At 44.9% G+C, this 20,277-nt stretch overlaps 1 protein-coding gene and 1 long non-coding RNA gene across 6 annotated transcripts in view; one reads left to right on the plus strand and one right to left on the minus strand.

The window, feature by feature from the left end:
* Positions 1–20,277, plus strand: part of LOC128339827 (serotriflin-like) — an 83,445-nt gene that overhangs the window by 29,935 nt on the left and 33,233 nt on the right. For 2 of the 5 annotated variants that reach the window (XM_053284285.1, XM_053284289.1), the window contains exons 2-4: positions 2,676–2,793; positions 4,374–4,511; positions 5,477–5,624. The gene's annotated coding sequence lies outside the window, so the exon portion shown is untranslated. Of the gene's footprint in view, positions 1–2,675; positions 2,794–4,373; positions 4,512–5,476; positions 5,625–15,105; positions 15,154–15,917; positions 16,019–20,277 lie in introns of those variants that run through there. The other 3 variants (XM_053284286.1, XM_053284287.1, XM_053284288.1) reach the window with 3 other exon arrangements.
* LOC128339833 (uncharacterized) overlaps positions 2,916–20,277 on the minus strand; it is a 55,221-nt gene continuing 37,859 nt past the window's right edge. Inside the window, exons 3-5 of the long non-coding RNA XR_008313246.1 lie at positions 5,561–5,610; positions 4,343–4,468; positions 2,916–3,210 (exon numbers count right to left, since the gene is read on the minus strand). This is a non-coding gene — a long non-coding RNA (uncharacterized LOC128339833). The remainder of the gene's footprint in view (positions 3,211–4,342; positions 4,469–5,560; positions 5,611–20,277) is intronic.

The following is a 20,277-nucleotide window of genomic DNA, read 5'->3' on the forward strand; positions in this document are numbered from 1 at the left end:
CAAGCTCTGAGAAGAGCTCTTTTGTTTAAGAAAGAAACTTTGCTTCATCTACTATTCAGTAGACTTCAGGGGGGTATTATTACCAAGAAATTACCTGGCAAAATAAAGTCATTGTTCACCCATCTCCTTAAAAACTCAACTTTGCTTGATTGCACTTAACTTGGAAAAACAATATTCATACCATTGTGTCAATCAATGCACCTGTGGCAGGTAAAGCGGGCTGCGTGAAGAACCAAGATAATTAGGTTTTTAAAAGTTAAGAACAGGCATGTTCTGGCATTCCCAAAGAGCAGTAGGGAATCTGGGATCGACAAATTCATTAAAGAAAGTGGTTTTTTTGAAGTTTTACTGATTGGATAAATATGTGAATATTGTACTGACTATGAATTGAAACAAGACTGGGAACTTTTCACTACCGTCCATGTTTGACTTTATTGCATGAGAAATTTGCAAGTTTGCCAAAGGGAAGTTTAATTTGGAAATATATTGAGGAGATTGTCACAATGAGCAAAAATCAGGCTAAGGGAGCCTAGCCTGCTTTTTGCTGACCGTCTGCTGCCACGGGAGCCACACCCGGCAGCAAACCCTCCTAATTCCCCTTCCCTTTAGCCGAGGTTAGCGGAGCGAGCACTCCGCTCACCCTGTCTTTTTGATCGTGTGTTGCCATGGCGCGACTCCATGCCGCAGCAACACACAAGGAGACCCCCACTGGGAGGCTGAAACAAACCTCCCAACCGTGGGGGTCTCTCCGGGAAGCCTGGAGCTTCCAGGGGCCGTACGGCCTCTGATCCCCGCAGCCCCCGCCGGCTCTGTGACAGAGCCGGCAGTCATGTGGGCGGCAAGTCCGGCCAACCTAGGCTGTCTGGGGATCGTCTGGGAGAGAGCGGGCTAATCGTGGGACTCACCTCATTCACTGATAGTTCTTTATGCCCCTTTATGCCCCACAAGCCCCTTTTCAGGATCAGATACATGAAGTTAGCAGCCTGGATGTTCAGTACTATCTAAGGAAAACATTTCCAAAGCATTGCTACAGAATTTGAACTGAACCCAGTTCCCAAATAAAGGAAGACTAGATCAGTAATTAGGCAATACTTTGTGATACTTGAGAATAGTTTAGGGTTTTTTTTCCCCCCGCAACAGATTTCTCGCATGTACTCAAAAATGATTCTGTACCACCATATTTTATACTCACTGAAGCTCTTCTCATGATCAGTGAGAAGAGCTTCTTCCAGGTCTGCGGGGAGAGCGGTCTTAGCCCGCTCTCCCCTCAGGTGATCCAAAGGCAGCCCTGGGCAGCTGGATCGGCCACCCACACGACTGCCGGCTCCATCACGGAGCTGGCGGAGGCTGTGGGGATTGGGGGCCGCGTGGCCCCCAGAAGTTCCAGCATGCAAGACCCCCGAGCCTGGGAGAATGCTTGCGGCCTTCCGGTCAGGGGTCTACTCATGTGGTGCCACGTGCTGCAGCAACACTCAAGCAAAAAGATGAGGTTAACAGAGCACTCGCTCCATTAACCTCGTCTAAGGAGAGGGGTATTTATTGAGGCTAGTTGCCGGGAGCTGTATGGCTCCCATTGCAGCACACGGTCATCCCAAAGTGGGCTAGGCTCCCTTAGCCCGCTTTTGGGCGATCGTGAGAATAGTCTCAAAGTCCACCTGTTCATCCATTCATACAAACTCTGCTTTTCAATATGAATATTTCCAGAGTGGCTTATAAAAACTGCATGATTAAAACAATCTTAGAACAACAAGATATCAGCAACATAAAGAGAGCAGAAGCATTACAAATTAAAATCAGCATAGCACACATTCAAAGTCCTGGGACTGAAAAGACATACAAAAGTAGACACCAGGTAAGCCTTCCTGGAGAACACATTGAAGCTATTCACACGATTGATCAAAACCAGGCTACCAGAGGCCAGCCCAGTTTTGATCAATCGTGGGAACCACTGGGCTTGTGAGTGAGGCTGGTGGTTCCCTGGTGGCTAGCCCAGCTAACCACCCCTCCCCTTAAATGACTTTAACGGAGCAACCGCTCTGTTGACCTCATTTTTTCGATCGTGTGTCAACTGTGGCTGCTTGTAGCCGTGGCTGACACACTCAGGGTGGGGAGAGGGGGAACCCCAGGAAGGCACCGCACACTCATGTGATGCCTTCCTGGGGTTCGGGGGGCTGGGGAGCTGAGCAGTGGCACTCCCCTTCCCCCGATCCCCGGAGGTCCCAACAGAGCTGCAGCTGGAAGAATTTATGTAGATGATCGATATGCATGGGCAAATTGATGTGAGGTCCTAGGCCACATAAGGTGCTATGTGGCTCAGACCAATTTACTTTGAGATGTCACACTGAACACTGTGAATTGTTCTTAAATAAATATGCGTAAGAGTATCACCAAACGTGACAAAGGTGGGGATTTTCCATTCTTTTGACACACATCTATCTATCTATCTATCTATCTATCTATCTATCTATCTATCTATCTATCTATCTATCGTATCTATCATATTTTAATACCACCTGATTTGTACATCTCTAGGCGTACATATCTCTAGATTCTCCCACCTGATGCAAATTTATGTTTGGAGTAGCAATGTTTGGAGTAGTCTGTAGATACTGAACTAAAGGTTGGTAGCAATTCTGTTTTAATGCACTATATATGATTTTGTATATGTATTCCAGATTTCAATCTTCAGGTTTTCCTACTCAAGGAAGCACAGTTATCTCCTATGAATTATGAAGCAGTGTGTCGGTCTGAGAAATGGATGTTTATAACCATAGAAAATAAGCAAGCAAATGGGTATGATTTTATTTATGAAAGCTTGGAAGATTGTGCCATTACATTTACATTTACACACACCCTTGGGGGCCCCAAGGGGGTGTGGAGGCCCTGGACTTTGGCCCCGAAGTCCAGGGGTGCCACTGGCTGCATTATCTTATGCAAAACTGTTTTAGAAGAGTAAGCTACTACTCTGTTCCAACCACTGAGGAACTGGTCCTGTTGATCAGAGAGCTCCAGGTAAATGTTGGCTGTACACAGAAAGAAACTGACCTCCTTTCTTCTAGAGACACAAAGGTCGTTCACACAACCAAATTGGGGTAGGCTGGGAGTGGGAGGCAGGCTCCAGTATGCCTCCTCCCAGATGATCAGAGTTGCCTCTTGGCTCTGCCAGGACATTGTTCACCCAGATGTCCAATGCAGCGGCAATCAGCAGAGCTGGAATCATAGGCAGATTAAGGCATAGTCAGAGGAGGCATCTGCCTATGATGGCAAAATTTGAGGAGCGGCAGGTTGCCGGGTGCCTCTGGGGGCTGTGGTACCTGTGGGGAGGGGGGCGTGAGGGGGAATCCTCCCTTTTTGACTCTAAAAATTGTCGCTGTCATGGCAGGATGCGGTGTGCTGTCAGCTAACTGCAGGGAGGGTGGAGGGGGGTGAAAAGGGAAGACTGCCTCCCTTTTACTTCAAAATGAGGGGAAGAGCTCGCTCCTTGGGCTCTCTGGAGCCCTGGCCACACCCCCTTTGTGTGATGATGCAATGTGATGGCACAAAGGGGGCGTCACCAGGGCTCCAGAGAGCCTGAGGAGCAAGCTCTCGCCCTCATTTCAGGCAGCTATTTGCTGCCTGAACACTAGACACCAGCAACTGCCTGGGCGTGGGGGCAGGGTGGGGGCAGGGCCGGGGGGTGGCCCCCTTACTAACTGCTGGTCCAGGAACCTGTGCATGAATAATGTACCAATCCATGACTTCAAAAACATTGAGCAACACTGCACTAGAGGAATGCTGTGCTGGGGTTGGACATGGCCACTTGCTCTCCCCCACTGAATAAAGAAAATCACCACTAAAAAGGTGCCTCTTTGCTCATTTAGCTGGGGGACCAACCAATCACAACCAAGACATGGAAGTGCCCATGCATATTGAAGGAACTTTATGGATTGGGAATGCTGAGCCATTTTGCACTGAATCACTCTGAGCAAAGTGGAATGCTGCTGTATGCCTGAATCCACAGAGGGCTTCTCTGGATTAAAAGCAGCCTCTTAAACACACAGCCACAGGAGAAGATAATGTGGTGCACATTTCAGTCCTCCTACCAGGCATTTGCCAGCCAATAGCTGCCAAGTTAAAAGGAAGAAATCCCCCTTCCACCCGTGCAGTATTAGATAATAATTTGGGAGTGAATACTCTGTTTGGGGGAGCAAGGCTGGAAGGATACTCTGGAACAGAGTATGGAACAGATTCCCTCCATGTCTATAAGAAAGCAAAAAGCAGCTGATGGCTGGTGCTACTGGTTTTTGTGCTACTTGCCTGGAAATGTAATTATAAGTTTCTTATATTTATAAGAATCACTTACAAGCTTAGAACTATTACTTTGTGGCATGAAGTGCTATAGGGATCCTTGGGAAGAGGCCAGAGCGAATGAATCCTGCCACAGGAAGCTGGGAAACAAAGTCTCCTTGTACTTCCAGACTGTAAACAACTGAAAAAGAAGAAGGGGAAGAGAAATCAAAGATTTTTGAAAGGTATTCATACATTTTTCTCAGGGTCATTTAAGTGAACTCAATTGCAGTTTTGAAACTAAATCATTGGGGCGGGGGAAAGTATTGCATGAGCCTTATTATGGAGTATGACATGTTGTCAGGGGTGATTCTACCATTCTTTTTGCTTGTGCAGTGCTCACCACATCTCAAGAGTGCTGTCAATTAAGTAATCCTTCCAAATTACAGAGGACAAAATAGCACTATATGCTTGTCTTAGGCCATTGTGTTTTAAAGCTAAAAGTAAAGCATGCTTTTAGAAATGCTGTCCCCATAAAACCATGCTTGACGACAGCAGGACGAACATGTGCAAATGTAGAACTCTTGTAGGTTCTTGTTGGAAGACTTGAGCATCGCCTCAATATAGGAGAAGAATTGTCATTCATTCCTTTGGACTTCCAGATTCTTTTATGTGAAGAATTCCTGGTGTTTGCAGCACAGAATGTACTTTATGCCCCCATTCAAATTTAGCTAAGAATTCATAATCAATATCAGCTTTACAAAAATGGTTGATTATCTGCATATTGTTAATAAACCAGCCTGTACCAGCTAGAAGAGTGGTAGATCTTGAAGTGCTGTGCATAATTTATTTTCTTCTTTTAATTCTGTCAGTTAACTTACAGAATACATTAAATGGTGGCCATGTTGCAGGGTGGTGGGGGGCGGGGAGAAAAGAACATTTAGAATTTGTGAAAAGCCACCAATTATCATGAAAACTTTACTGTTTTCTTTTATTAATTTCCTACTGGGGAGGAGGAACAAGTTTTTCTGACCTTACACAACATGGGGATGATAACAGATATGACATTTTTAAAGTGGTGTAGCCAAGGAAATAGCAGGAAATAAAATCCAGCACCAAAAAAATGCATATAGGAGGGAGGACTGTGACACAAAGCCCACAACCTACCCCATCAGAAATGATAAGTCCCTCTGTGACTCACTTTCCAAAGCAGGAAACAGCTGAGCTGTGTATATATAGAGAAGAGAAAGAGACAGAGAGATATAACTTCATTGAAGCAAGAAAATCCACTCACTTTCAAAGGGAAGAAACTGCCTCAAAGTACAGAGAATTCTTCTGATCCTCCTGCAAATAGAAAGGTAGGATTCACACAAACATTTGTTTTTCAAACATCATTTTAAATATCCCCTGTTATGAAAAAAGCTTGTTTAACAGAAGAACATCATGAGCATGTGGCTTAGTAGTTTTAGGTTTAAAATCCAGAATCCATTTAAATGTATTGCATTTTGAACAGCTGTATTATTACAGGAAAACTGAAGCTACACATGTTTAAAATCATGGGGAAAGGTTTTTAATAATCTTAAATAACTCTGGGTTGCAGGTCTGAAATCATGCATGATACTAGCAAGTTATGAACCCATGCAACTGGCTTCTTGTTTAAATAATAATGATGGAGCTGTAATTCTAAAGGGTCAGAAATGAAAGGACTAATTATGTAATTAACAAATACTTCCATTAAAGTACTTGGCATGCATTGATGTACAGGCTAGCTGTAACAGTATTAGACTTGATTTGGGAGTCTTGATTCACACTGTAGGGAGCATTCACACAGCACAACTGTATTGGAATTAGCAGAACAGAGAGTTCTTTGGGGACAGGACCATATGGACAGCAGGTTCCCCTAAATCTACAATACTGTATACACAAATGTTTCTGTCCTGTGGCAAGTTATGTCAAACTGGATTTGCAGAGTCTGAGAGTGTTTCATGTTATATCTGGAAAGCAAATTCCTCCTGCCAGAAGGGAGACAAAGATCAGTTCCAGAGTTGCTAACTTGGCAAAGAGGCACCTTTTAATATTGTGATTCTCTTTATTTAGCAGGGGGAGAGTAACTGGCCCTATCCACCCCCAGCACAGTACCCCTCCAGCGACTGTTGCTGGTAGGGATGTGAGTTTCATTTCGGATACAAAACATTTTGTGCACAAAACAGGCCATTTCGGCTGTTTTGTAGCCAAAACAATACACCCAGTGCTCAAAACAGAAAAGTTTGTAGCTAAATCAAAACGTCCCTGTTTCAGATACAAAACATTTTGTTGTTTCAGCTGTTTTGGAACTCCATTTTGCAATTGCAAAAAGTCTTTCTCCTTCAGTCTCTATTTTGAGGTTTGACATCTGTTTGAATTTCCAGCCCTTCCAGCCCACAGATTGGCCAGCAAAAAAAGCATGGGCTGATCTGCTGGCAATTGCCTCCTTATTCCTTTTAAGCAAATTTAAGGGTAAATTTTACCCTCATTGGCTAGTGGGGCAGTGTGCATTTCATTGTTGTTGTTTCACACTGTTGTGTGTAGATCAATTGCATTTTGGGCGGGGGGGATGTGGATGTGCATGGCCTTTGGAAATCTGCCTGATATTTTCCAAAGCTCTGCTGTTGTTAATGTGTGATGTTGATGTTATTTGGGGTGGATTCGGGGCAGAAAGGGGGATTTGGGGGCAGAAGAGTAGTTCAGGCGGTAGTGCCCCAATGGGTGCCTGCTGCCAGCCAGATTCCAAAGGAATTGGGGAAAAGGCTGATTTTTAAATAATTTCTGAAGTTGACATGTCTTTGGGGCAGATTCGGGGCAGAAAGGGGGCCTGAGGGGCAAAACAGTGGGTTGGGTGGCAGTGCCCCAAGGGGTGCCTGCCCCAACCCAGATTCCAAAGGAATAGGGCAAAGGGCTGATTTCTTAGGAATTGTTGAAGTTTACGCTTCTTTAAGGTCCCCCCCCCAGGGAATAATGGAGGTTCCAATAGACCCATAACTCCAACTGGGGGGCACTGGGGTAGCCAGGAGCGAGAAGTGGTGTAGTGCACATAAGGTGCCAACCACCCCCATGGGTTGCTAACCCATGGGGTGCTGGGTTCTGCTGTTTCTGAGGTGTTCTGAGTGTAGATTCTCTGCTAGCATATGAGATTTTCAACAACAAACCATGAATCCACTCTCATATGCTACCAGAGAATCTGAATCTACACTCAAAACATCTCAGAAACAACAGCACCCAGTACTCCATGGGTTAGCAATCCATGGGGGTGGTTGGCACCCTATGTGCTCTACATCACCACTCACTCTGGGCCACCCTGGTGCCCCCCAAGTGCAGTTATGGGGCAGGAATTATGGGGGCCCATCATTCTCTATGGAGAAGAACTTTACAGATGCGCAAATTCCATTACATCTTTCAAAGTCAGCCCTCTGCCCAATTCCTTTGAAATAATTCTGGCAGCTTCCTTGCCCCCACTGGGCACTACCACCCACCCTACTCTGCTCTGGGCCACCCTTTTCCCCCCAACATGAAGCTTAGGAGAGGAGAGCTGGTCTTGTGGCAGCAAGCATGACTTGTCCCCTAAGCTAAGCAGGGTCTGCCCTGGTTGCATATGAATGGGAGACTTGATGTGTGAGCACTGCAAGATATTCCCCTCAGGGGATGAAGCCGTTTTGGGAAGAGCAGAAGGTTTCAAGTTCCCTCCCTGACTTCTCCAAGATACGGCTGAGAGAGACTCCTGCCTGCAACCTTGGAGAAGCTGCTACCAGTCTTTGAAGACAATAGTGAGCTAGATAGACAAATGGTCTGACTCAGTATATGGCAGCTTCCTATGTTCCTAAGCTATACTTTTGCTGAAACCTCAATTCTTCCCTATGGGAAAAATCCTATACTTCAAAAATTCACCAAAAATCAGCCCTTTGCCCAATTCCTCTGAAATTTGGGTGGTAGTTTCCACCCATTGGACACTACCACCCCCACCCACTAGTTTTTCCCCGGGGCCATTTTTTAAAATCCAAAACGTTTCTGATTCAGATTTTGCAATTTTGAACAAAGAACAAAATTGGCGTGTTTCAGATTGTCTGGTTTCAAACAAAGAACAAAATGGGGGTGTTTCAGATTCGGGCAAAAAAAAACCACGGGGGGGGGGGAACGCACAACCCTAGTTGCTGGGGTCTATCTTGTGTTTCATTTTAGATTGTGAGCCCTTTGGAGACAGAGATCCATCTTATTATTTCTCTGTGTAAACCACCCTGAGCCATTTTTGGAGGGGCGGTATAAAAATCAATCAAACAAACAAATGTATAGCACTTGTACGTGCTACAGACCAATGGGCTTAACATCACTAGAACCCTCCCATCTCTGAAGGAGTTTTTGAAGGTGTTTTTTTCTTTATTAAAAACAAGTTTATGGTGGAAGATATCTGCATATCCACATAAATACACAAGTGGTCGTTGATTTTTTTATAGGAGGGGAAAGGGTATACGATTGGCTTCACCCCATTACAGCAGTGCCTGACTATGTCAAGATCATTTCTTTGATTTCTTTCAAAGCAGTTTTCACACAACTGTATGTTTTTCCTCTCAACACAGTGACCTCTTTCTCATGATGAGTGAGAAAGAGCAATAGGGCTAGTGGGGAGGAAGCCTTAAAAAGCTTTAAAACCTCCCTGCGGGTGACTGAGAGCACCTTCTTGTGCAGGTGGATCACCCACCCAGAGGATTGCTAGCTACTGCCAGCAGTGTGGAGAGTTGAGGTGCCAGGATGCATCACCCAACCCCCTGGAATTCCCATAATGCATTGCGTGAGTGTGCGGTGCATTATTGGGATCCCTCCTGCCTGAAGCCAACCAGGAGCCCCACAGTCTGTTAGCTCTGGCTGCTTGTGCTGGGGCTGGCAGATGATCAGGGAACGGGGTTCGGAGAGCGCTTGCTCTCCTGACCTCATTTTGGAGGGTGGCTCCAGAGGTGGGTTTGCTGCTGAGATGCCACGTGATTGGGCCCAATCCTGGTGGTACACATGCGCAGGCAAAACCAGGCTGGGCATCCTTCACCCAGTTTTGTCTGTGCATGTCAATAGCTTACATCTCTTGGGTTTTGTGTGTGTATTTTTTTAAGGAGCAAACCAGTTTTCTTTCCTCCACAGCAAGGTTTTACAGACACAGCCAGCCCATGCGCTAGGCACAGGACAATCCTTACCAAGACCTGGCAAGGAGCAGGGCCTGGGGAAAATCAGCCAATGTGGGGGCCTCTTTCCATTAAATTTCAAGGGGGTTAAAGGAGCAAGGCCCAGGGCGGTTGCCCTGCTTGCCCTGCCCTAAGGACACCCCTGAGTAGATGGATCTAGGTGGTCATCTAGGGCATCAAATCTTATGGGGACACAGGTGTTGGCACCCCCACTGTCCCCACAATGAATAACTGCATCAGCTCCAATGGCGGCTGGGGCAGGGGGTGGTGAGGAAGCTGATTATACCTTTTAAAATGTGTGAAGTGTCCCAACCAGGGGCGTAACTACTATTAGGCAAGGGGAGGCGGCTGCCTGGGGGCCCCCACGCCTCGAGGGCCCCCCCAGAGGCAAGTCACATGACTATATATTGTGAAGTGTGTGTGTGTGTATCAGCGAGGAGCCCATTTTAAAATTTTGTCTCTGGGCCCACTCCAGCCTTGTTATGCCCCTGGTCCCAACGCTGTCACGCCACCCCCACACCACTGCCCAGGTCTGCAAGGAGTGTGTCCCTACCATGTACCCCACCCCTGATACTCAGATGACCAATGCATATGTGCAGTCACTTCCATGGTGGCCATTTGAGGTTGTTTTTTAAAAAACAAAACACAACTTTGCTGGACTGAGCCCTTAAATAGCTTACATGCTATTTAAGGGCTTACACGCGCACAGGTCAGCTGAATGGTGGGAGAGGGACACATGTCTGGGGCAGATCTCACATGGAGCTGGGCAGTGAGGCAGCAGCAGTGGGACATCTTACAAATTTTTAAAGCTATAATCTGCTTCCTCACCACCCAGCCACTGCCAGCCACCAAATAGGACTTTCAGTTGAAATTATATTCTGTATGGCAGAACCCTAGGAACAGTCCTACACATACTGTATATACACAGTCCTCACATTCTTTTTTATTACATTTCCAGCAGTCTTTGAAATTTTTTTAGAAACTTCAGCTGGCACAAAAGGCTGCTGTACAACTGTACAAAAACAGGGCCTGTTTGGGGACCATATCCTTCCTATCCTTTTTGATCTTCATTGGCTTCCATTCTGTTTCCAAGAGCAATTCAAAGTGCTGGTGGTCACCTTTAAAACCACAAAACCTAAAGGGCTGCTTTCTCCTGCAAGATCCTGCCAGCTTACTTCAGAGGCCCTGCTCCAAGTTCAACCACTATAAGAGGTGTGACTGTTGGGCATAGGGCCTTCTCTGCTTTGACACCTAGTCTCTGGAACTTGCTGCACCAGGAGGCTCATCCTACCCTCTCTTGTCTGGCATTTTGGTGTTTGCAAAAAAATGTATATATTGCTGTGCTTATGGGTGTGGTGTTTGGGGGTAATCCATTCCTTGATCCAGGCCAGTTTTTGAATAGTGCTTTAGTTACTTTTAGTCCAATCCTGGATTATTATTTCTTGTTTACACAGTCAGACAGGTGTTATTGACTGGTTTGTTTTATCCAGACATTGAGTCCTTCCCAAGGACCTGGGATGGCTGAATTTTATTGTCAATGTTGTTGCTGTGATTATAGACATCGTCGCAGAATATAGGCTGTTCCCAGTAAAGCTGCTTTTTGTAATTGGCTGATGGTGATTTCTGTGGCCCCTCTGGTGTTGAGGTGCTCTTCAAGGTCTTTTGGAACTGCACCCAGGGCGCCAATGACCACTGGGATTATTTGGGTCTTTTTCTGCCACAGCCTTTCAATTTCAATTTGTAGATCTTTGTATTTTGTGGTTTTTTCTATTTCTTTTTCTTCTATTCTACTATTCCCTGGTATTGCTATGTCGATTATTTTCACTTGTTTTTCTTTCTTCTCGACTACAGTTATATCTGGTGTATTGTGTGGCAGATGTTTGTCTGTTTGTAGTCGGAAGTCCCATAATATTTTTACATCTTCATTTTCTTCAACTTTTTCAATTTTATGGTCCCACCAATGTTTGGCTACAGGTAGCTTGTATTTTTTGCAGATGTTCCAGTGTATCATCCCTGATGATGATGATGATGATGATGATGATGATGATGATGATGATTGTTATTATTTCAATTTCTATACTGCCCTTCCAAAAGAGGTGGAGCTAACAAACAACCAGCAGCAAGAGCATAGAAAGCAGTCTGCACTTGCCTCTCTGTAACTAATATCTATTTCAGTAAATTATTAATGTCCCTGATGGTCCTTGTGTGCCACAACTCTTTCATATGGATTCTACAATGGGTTCCTCCCCTGTGCTAATGGCTGACATCCAGAGCAATGAACCACTTTTGGAAGGACTTTATGATAATGCAAAACAAGTAACACTGAGTGTGTAGCTTGCACTCTAGACTTGTGTTGCACTACCACAACTATGGTCGGAGTTTCACCACAGTTGCACAACTGCAGCACACCTCTTTTATTTCAGTGGCATATAAATGGCATTTATAGTGCTTGTCGTGAATAGCCTTGACTCAGAGCAGCTCACGGGAGGGAACTATTTGCTGAGTCATGTTTTCCCCCACCTTCCAGAGAATTCTGAGTGGGCTTCCCTGTAAAACCTTTTACTTTAGATCTCCGGTAGACTAAAATGCTGCCACCGCCACCCCCTTATTAACAGAGCCTGAACCCCCTGGGCTTGGGATGGAAGATCCCAGGGAAAACTCCCTTAACTTTGCCAACGTGCAAAGTATGGGGAACTTAGTTCCACGTGAGAAGCTGGCAAGCGGTCCGTGGAGACTGGTTTTGCACCAAAGGAACACCCACTCCCTCCCAGAGTTAACCAAACACTCTGTGAGGTTTTAGAAGAAAACAAAACAAAAGAGACGTTTTATTAAAATGGCTACAAAAATAAGTTGTCTTAAGCTTCAGTTTTAGGTTGCATTTAGGAATGCTGAAATGGTTACAGAGTCTTTTGCAATGCCCTAGGTGGTTTGAGCGTAGGCTAGTGTTTCTTATTTTAGTTACTTATGCAGATAAGCAATAATAGAACAGTATAAGGGATATGCAAAACACACACACACACACACACACACACACAAAGGTATAAATTCCTGATGCAAAGTCTGACTACACAAACTGTTGCCTAAGGTAGGTTCTCGAAGACAAAAGCCTTGGCTTCCCCTTTTGCCTTGAACTCACCAAACTCCTGATGGGAATAAAGTCTCCTACAGTACTGTCTTTCAAGGATCTGCAGAGAGTTACCCAGTAAGAGAAACCTCCATGCTGGCTTCTTCCATGAAGGAGCAAAACTCCACACTCCTCACTAAGCCTTTTCGCATCCGCTTCTCTCTCTCCAACTTCCGCCTTCTTGTTCCCAGAAATCTCAGCACCAGCTCTCCTGTCGCATCCACAAAGTGGACTGTTGGGAGATTTCTGAAGTTCACCAGCCAATCACTCAAGACAAGCATGCACTTCCTATTAACTCTTTAGAGGGTGAGGACATTCTGTGCAGGGTTAGAATTGCATAACTGGAACTGTGTCAGTGGAAGACTGCATTGCAGCTCTGCCCAGAGTGTTGCCTAGCAGGAAAATGTCCGTGGAGCAGGCAGTGGTTTTCAATGCACAGCCCTCAAGGACATATTCCTGAAGTCCAAAAGTCATTTTGAAGGGAGCAGAGAGAGCAGGGGAATCATTCTCCACTCCTCTCCAACCACAGTTCCTTGCTTGGCAACATGCTGAGTGGAGCTGTGATGCAGAGTCTACCACCTACACAGCTCCTGTGACTCAGTCCTAACACGTTGCAGGATGTCAGCCAGTATATACATAATACTGCAGCTGAGAGAATACAGAATACAGTGTTAACCCATGGAGTGTATTTCTAAGGATGGAATTATGGATCAACTGCTTCACTAACAGCACGGCCTTGGGGGGGGGCATGGGGCAGTGCTCCAGCCCCCACACTAGGAGTGTGCACAAACCAAAAAACCCAATTCAGTTTGAATACCAGAACCGAGCTAACACTGAGCTGGCAGTTTGGTAAAGGAAGAGGGAGTGTGCTTGGAGCCGTGGCAGGAGGGCGAGGGGTGGTGAGCAGTGATGCCAGCAGCCACGCCGGCCCTGTAAGCAGCTTTTTTCCTCTCTCTCTGTCCAAACCTGGCTACCCCTTACCATGCTGAACCAGTACACCTGGACTGGGGCTGGTTCTGTTGGATCACAGACCGAACCGCCCCCAGTTCAGTCCATGATCAAACCCACAAATTGGCCGCAGTTCTAGGCGAGCCAGTTTGGCATGAACCATTTGTACACACCCTTCCCCAAACATGGAGGGAGTTCCATCAAAAGAATGGATCAGTATATGACATGATCAGATCAATCCTTTTCATTCAAGGCAAAAAACCTATTTGTTTGTTTGTTTATTTATTATTTATTTATTTGATTTGATTTCTATACCGCCCTTCCAAAAATGGCTCAGGGCGGTTTACATAGAGAAATAATAAATAAATAAGATGGCTCCTTGTCCCCAAAGGGCTCACAATCTAAAAAGAAACATAAGATAGACACCAGCAACAGTCACTGGAGGTACTGTTCTGGGGGTAGATAGGGCCGGTTACTCTCCCCCTACTAAATAAAGAGAATCACCACTTTAAAAAGGTGCCTCATTGCCAAGTTAGCAGGGGGTTAGCATATTTATTTATTTGATAAATTTATATAACGCCCTATATAAGAAATCAGGGTGGTTTACAATTGAAACAAACAGCAGCTAAAACCACAAAATCATATAACACAGATTTAAAATACTGTAAATAAAACTTTAAAATATCTTAAACTAAAAGGCTGATGAAACAGGGGTGTTTTCAACAGTCATTTAAAAACAACCAGAGATGGGGAGATTCTAATCTAACTAATCAGTGAAAATATAACCCCAGGATCAAGAGTTATTTTGGTATTTGAGGTTATAATGTCTGACATACTGCACAATATTGGACACATGTTGGAATATAACAATTGTACAGTTGTGCAAGCACAAAAACTGCACAAATGGAGCCTCGTGGCAGTGTGACCATTATGTATAATGACCACACTGTCATGCAACTCTATGCCATTTTGGGGCTTGAACAACAGTGTTATTACACAACCGCACAAATGCTTTGACCCACCATATGTGTAACGTTGTGCAGTATGTCAGCCAAAGGGGGGGGGGCTCTATGAACATTCTGCCCCGAGCCTCTCAGAGTCTTTAAATGAGTGAAAAAATTGGATTAAAAAAAAAAAGCATATGGCATAGGCAATGGAAATGTCAACAACTCACATGGTCAATTTAACAGTCAAAAGGTCAGTCAATTTAAAACGTCAGATTACCAACCACACATTGAAGATCAAACTTAAAACTCCAAGAAAAACACCAAGTACATCCTGCCAGCCATTTTCTTAGCCTGTGACAAGCAAAGGCACAACACCAAGCAAAACCATGTGGCCAAGAAAGCACAACCATTATTCTCAGTTGGTTAAACTTCAGCTATGAATAGCCTAAATGTAATGTGTGAGTTCACAAAGGAATGACACAATGGGAGATTGTGCAATAATCACCACTGCCTTCATGTGCACATGAAAATACCAAACAGGTTTCAAGAAGGGGTGGTATATGTGCCTTACGTACCCTATATGCATATAGGGAACACAATTAACAAGACTTTGGGAGTTTTAGTCTCTAAAATGTTACGATTTCCACCTGGAGACCACTTTTTCCAGGTGTGTCTGTGGGGTCTTGAAATAAACCACTTGCAGAGTCATTGTGGAGTCACCTAGCAGTGGTTGTGCTAGTTCCTCCTGCTCTTTTCTGACTACACTAAGGTGGGCATTATGTTAGATATGGAGTTCCAGTGCATTGACCTTTTGCACCAACTATCCTAATGACCACTAGGGGCATTAGGAGTAGAACTAGTTAGTGAGGGTCTTCTTACCTGTCCCTTCTTTACCTCTACTCTATGACCTCTGCCTTGACTCCTCAAGGTATTTTCTGTGGGGAGTCAGTCCACATCCTTTCCTCTTGGAGAGTAGATGGAAACATCTCTCTCTCTCTCTCTCTCTCTCTCTCTCTCTCTCTCTCTCTCTCTCTCTCTCTCTCTCTATACATTATGTAGCTTTTAGACAGGGCTAGGTCTTTACTATCCAGAATGTATTTCACCAATAAACCTATTTAGTTTGGATTGTACAACAATCTCCATGCGTGTTCTTTAGATGGCTGCAACAACAAAACTCTGCACTCTACTCTGTAACTGGAGTGGGTAGCTTCTTTTGTTGGGACTTTGAAAAATAATTATGAACTTCAACAGGGTTATGGGCCCAGCAGCCCAAAGGACTGCAGCAGAGGGTTGTTGTTTTTTCCTTACGTGCAGCTGAGTCAGTTAGTCCAGCATGGATCCAGAGGTGAGAACTAGTGTTCTCTGCAAGCTGAAGGGGAGGAATTGCAAACAATGGGCTATGAGGATGCAAGCATTTTTAAAACCAAAAGGATTACACAAAGTCCTCACACAGAACAGACCACAAGATGGTGCCACTGCACAAGGCATGGGATATGAATAACAACAAAGCCTTGGGTTTGATCCTACTAAACGTGAGTGATAATTTGATAATGAATTTCAAAGACATTGTGACTATGTCCGAGGTCTGGGAGAAAATTAAAAATCTCTTTGGGAGAGTATCTCCAAATGCTGCAGTCCTTCTAATTCAAAGGATTTGCAACTGCAGCTACAAGAAGGAGGAGACCTTTCAGCTCATATAACAAAATGCTAGAGGTCCACAGATTACTTGGAAAGCATAACTCTGCTTTGAACAATAAAGTATTAATTGGGCTGGTTCTGAGGTCTTTGCCGCCAAATAATGATCATGTCAAGATGGCTTTGGAAGTTTTCGGGGGGAAACCTCAAACTGGACAGTGTCATCATGACTTTGAAGGACTTTAGTCTCGAGGAAATAGACGCTGGGGAAAGTAGTACTGTTGCCTATTGTGGCAGGCAGAAGAAAGGTTGTTTCAACTGCAATGAATTTGGACACTTAAAAGTTGATTGCCCACACTTAAGATACTTAAGAGGCGCTAGGGATGTGCACAGAACAGCCTGGCCTGGTTAGGTTCGAGTCCGAACTGGACTTGAACCCGACCGGGCCAGTTTAGTCCAGCACCCCATCGGAAACCCCTCCCCCCGGTTCAATTCAATTGGGGGGGGTTCACAGACATTTTTCTAATATAAATAAATAATTAAATTAAATTAAAATTTTACCTTACTCCCTTCCAGGGAGTTGCTGGGGGTGGCAGGTGGGGAGGTCCACGGAGGTTCCCCCTCCCCCCACCGGCTTTGCTTATGCCCCCCTCTGGCCAGTTCGGCTGGCTGTTTGGCCATTCAGCAGCTTTTTGGCTGCTTTTCAGCCTTCTCTGCTTGGCGTGCTGGCCATTTTGGAGGCCATGCACCTGCATGATGGGCCTCTGCATGGCCTGGGCCATGCAAAGGCCAATCGTGCAGGTGCACAGCCTCCAAAATGGCCACCATGCTGAGCTGAGAAGGCCGAAAAGCGGCTGAACGGCCAAACAGCCAGCTGAATTGGCCAGAGGGGGCCATAAGGAAAGCCGGCGGAGGGAGGGGGAACCTCCACTGACACACACACACCCCGGCTGCCTCCAGCAACTTCCTGGGAGTAAGGTTTAAAAAAAAATTTAAAATTTTAACCGAAAAATGTTTGTGAACCCCCCAAACATTCGGGGGGGCGGTTCAGTTCGGGGTCGGTCCAACCCCCTGTTCGGGGTTGAACCAAACAGGGGTGGCTTGGTTCAACCCCAAAACGTTGAACCGAAGCGGTTCGATGTCAAGCCGGTTTGAACTGACTCGACGTCAAGCTGGTTTGCACATCTCTAAGAGGTGCCACTAAGGCGGGAAGGAATTCCAAAGGTGGGAAGCCTGGTTACCATAGCTACAGAGGCAAGGAGCCTGATGATGCAACAAGGAAGGGGATGGACTTTGCCCACAGACCTCGTGGTCACTCTGAGGAACAAAACAAAGAAAAAGAAAGCGGCACTAGTACAAAGAGCTATAGTGTGGGAATGATCACAGATGAAAGAAGTGTTTTTATTATTGATTCAGGTGCTACCCAGAATATCCCAAACTCTCCTGAACTGTTTGTTGATTCAGACAATAATTACAAAGTTGCTATTTGTGTTGCTAACGGGACCACACCTATGTCGCAAGGAAGAGGAGATGCAAAAGTCATTTGCAGGAATAATCAACAGGCTGAAAAGATCTTGATTAAAGGTGCTCTCTTTATCTCTGACATGGAGTATAACTTGATCTCTGTGTGACACGGAGTTAATAAAGGTTGCAAGACAGTTTTTGAGAACAAAACTTGCAGCATTACCAAAGACGGTGATGTAATCATGACAGCTTATATGCGTAAAGATGGTCTTTTCCAATTGGACTGTGTAACTGAACAGGCAAGGGTTGCAAATTTGTGCAAACACGAGAATTGTCTAAAAATGTGGCATGAAAAGTTAGGGCATAAACTTGTAAATGTGATAAGTGAGCTTGGGAGAAATTGGCTAATTAAGGATTTTAAAATTCTTAAATTTTAAAATCTTAAAGTTTTAAAATCTGATTAAGGATTTTAAAATTGAGCCATGCAGAGAAACGGCCACCAGGTGCCACTGTTGCTTAATAAACAAAGGAGTGAGACCCAGCTTTACTGGAAGACACAGAGAGGAACAATCATAGGAACTTTTGGAACTGGTTCATTCTGATCTCTGTGGTCTGCTTGAAAGCAGGATAGGTAACAAACGTTACATACTCACATTTATTGTTGACTTTTTCAAGATTTACTTATGTATAACCACTGAGAGAGAAAAGTCAAGTGTTTGAGAAATTTAAAGAGTATGTTGCCCTTGTCAATAATAAATTTCGAAGAAAGCCCCAGTGTTTGAGGTCAGATAAGGGAGGGGAATACCTGTCCAATGGGATGAAAGCATTCTTAAAGGAAAATGGGATTTCTCATGAATCTGGCACTGGTTCATTTTCACCAGAGGTTTATGGTGTGGCAGAGAGGAAAAATAGCACTCTATTAGAAATAACCAGGTGCATGTTGCATGGTGCTGGGTTGGCAAATAAGTTCTGGAGAGAGGCAGTGATGACTGCAAGCTACTTGCAAAACAGATTACCAACTAAGGCAACAGACAAAACACCATTTCAATTGTGGTTTGGGTGCAAGTCCTCTCTAAACCATCTCAGAGTGTTTGGATCAAAAGCTTATGCATATATCTCAAAGGCCAAGGGAAACAAACTCCATTGCAGATGCGAACTCGGAGTATTGGTTGGCTGTGCACCTGGATACACAATCCTTGATCCTACAAGTGGAGAGATCAGAATTGTCAATGTGGTGTATTTTGATGAAAGACAAGAGCCAGCCAGAGGTAATGTACCAGAACTGTGCCGGAGATCCAAGCAAAGGAGGAACCACATGACTGTACCCAAAATGAACCCAAAGAATCTATGCTAGAGGCAGGTACAGATTTAGAAGGGGCTGAACAGCCTGTGCCAGAATTAAGGCACTCACAGAGGTCCAACAAAGGGGTTCCACCCAAAAGATTCTCACTCATGACCAAAGGAGGAGAGATACAAGAGCCCATGGCGAGATATAGAGAAGATGCCAGCTGATGAAGCTAAAAAATGGAGAAAAGCAGCATTAGAAGAAATTGATTCCCTGCACAAAAATGAGACTTGGATACTTGTGGAACTACCCGCTGGAAGAAAGACTGTGGTATGCAAGTGGGTCTTCAAAGTCAAGCAAGATGCAGAGGGGGATGTACAGCACTACAAAGCCAAACTAGTAGCCAAAGGATACTCCCAAATCTGTGGTGAAGACTACAATGAGTCCTTTGCACCAATTATGAAACACACTTCCATTAAGGCACTGCTCAGCATGGCAGTAGCCAGAAAAATGCAAGTTGACCACTTGGATGAAAAGACTACCTTCCTTCATGGGGAAATTGAGGATGGCATCTACATGCAACAGCCACCAGGCTTTGGGGTTCCTCAAAGAAGGGGCTTGTGTGCAAACTACAAAAGAGAATCTATGGCTTAAAGCAGGCAGCCAGAGCATGGAATGAGAAGCTGAATCAACTACTACTTAAAGAGGGGTTCATGCAAGGAAAGGCTGGCCCCTGCCTATATTCAAGATTCAGAGACAATAAATGGACTTACATCCTGACTTATGCTGATAACTTGATCCTTGCATATGAGGAGAAACGAGACAGCCATGAGATTGTACAGCACCTGAACAAGGAAAAAGAGGTGAAGGAACTCAGAATCATCTCTTATTACCTTGGCATCCAAATAGAAAGAGAAGCGGGTGGGACGTTCCTTCTCAACCAGAAGCAGAAGATAAAGGATCTCCTGAAATGCCTGGGACTGACAGATCCCCATGAAGTCAGTACACCAATGGATGCAAATTTCTGGAAGCAAGATGGAGACAGCAAGCCTTTACCAACCAGCAATCAATATACTGTAGAGAGGCAATTGGAAAGCTTCTGTATGGAAAGCCACACTAACAAGGCCAGTTGTTGCTTCAGCAGTGGGAATCCTGAGCAGAAAAGTAAGTGCACCAACCAACACCAACTGGGTAGCAGTCAAAAGACTGGGAAGATATCTAAAGGGCACTACACACAATGTGTTGGAGATTCCCAAACTAGTGGGATACATGGAAGCAGGCCCGGGGCAAAGACAGAACAGACCACAAGTCTACAGATGGACACCTGTTCTTTTATGGCTGTGGAGCCATAAATTGAGCTAACCACAAGCAGTCACTTGTTGCACTCTCATCCACAGAAGCGGAATA

This window comes from Hemicordylus capensis, chromosome 1, assembly GCF_027244095.1.
Source record: "Hemicordylus capensis ecotype Gifberg chromosome 1, rHemCap1.1.pri, whole genome shotgun sequence".
Lineage (NCBI taxonomy): Eukaryota > Metazoa > Chordata > Lepidosauria > Squamata > Cordylidae > Hemicordylus > Hemicordylus capensis.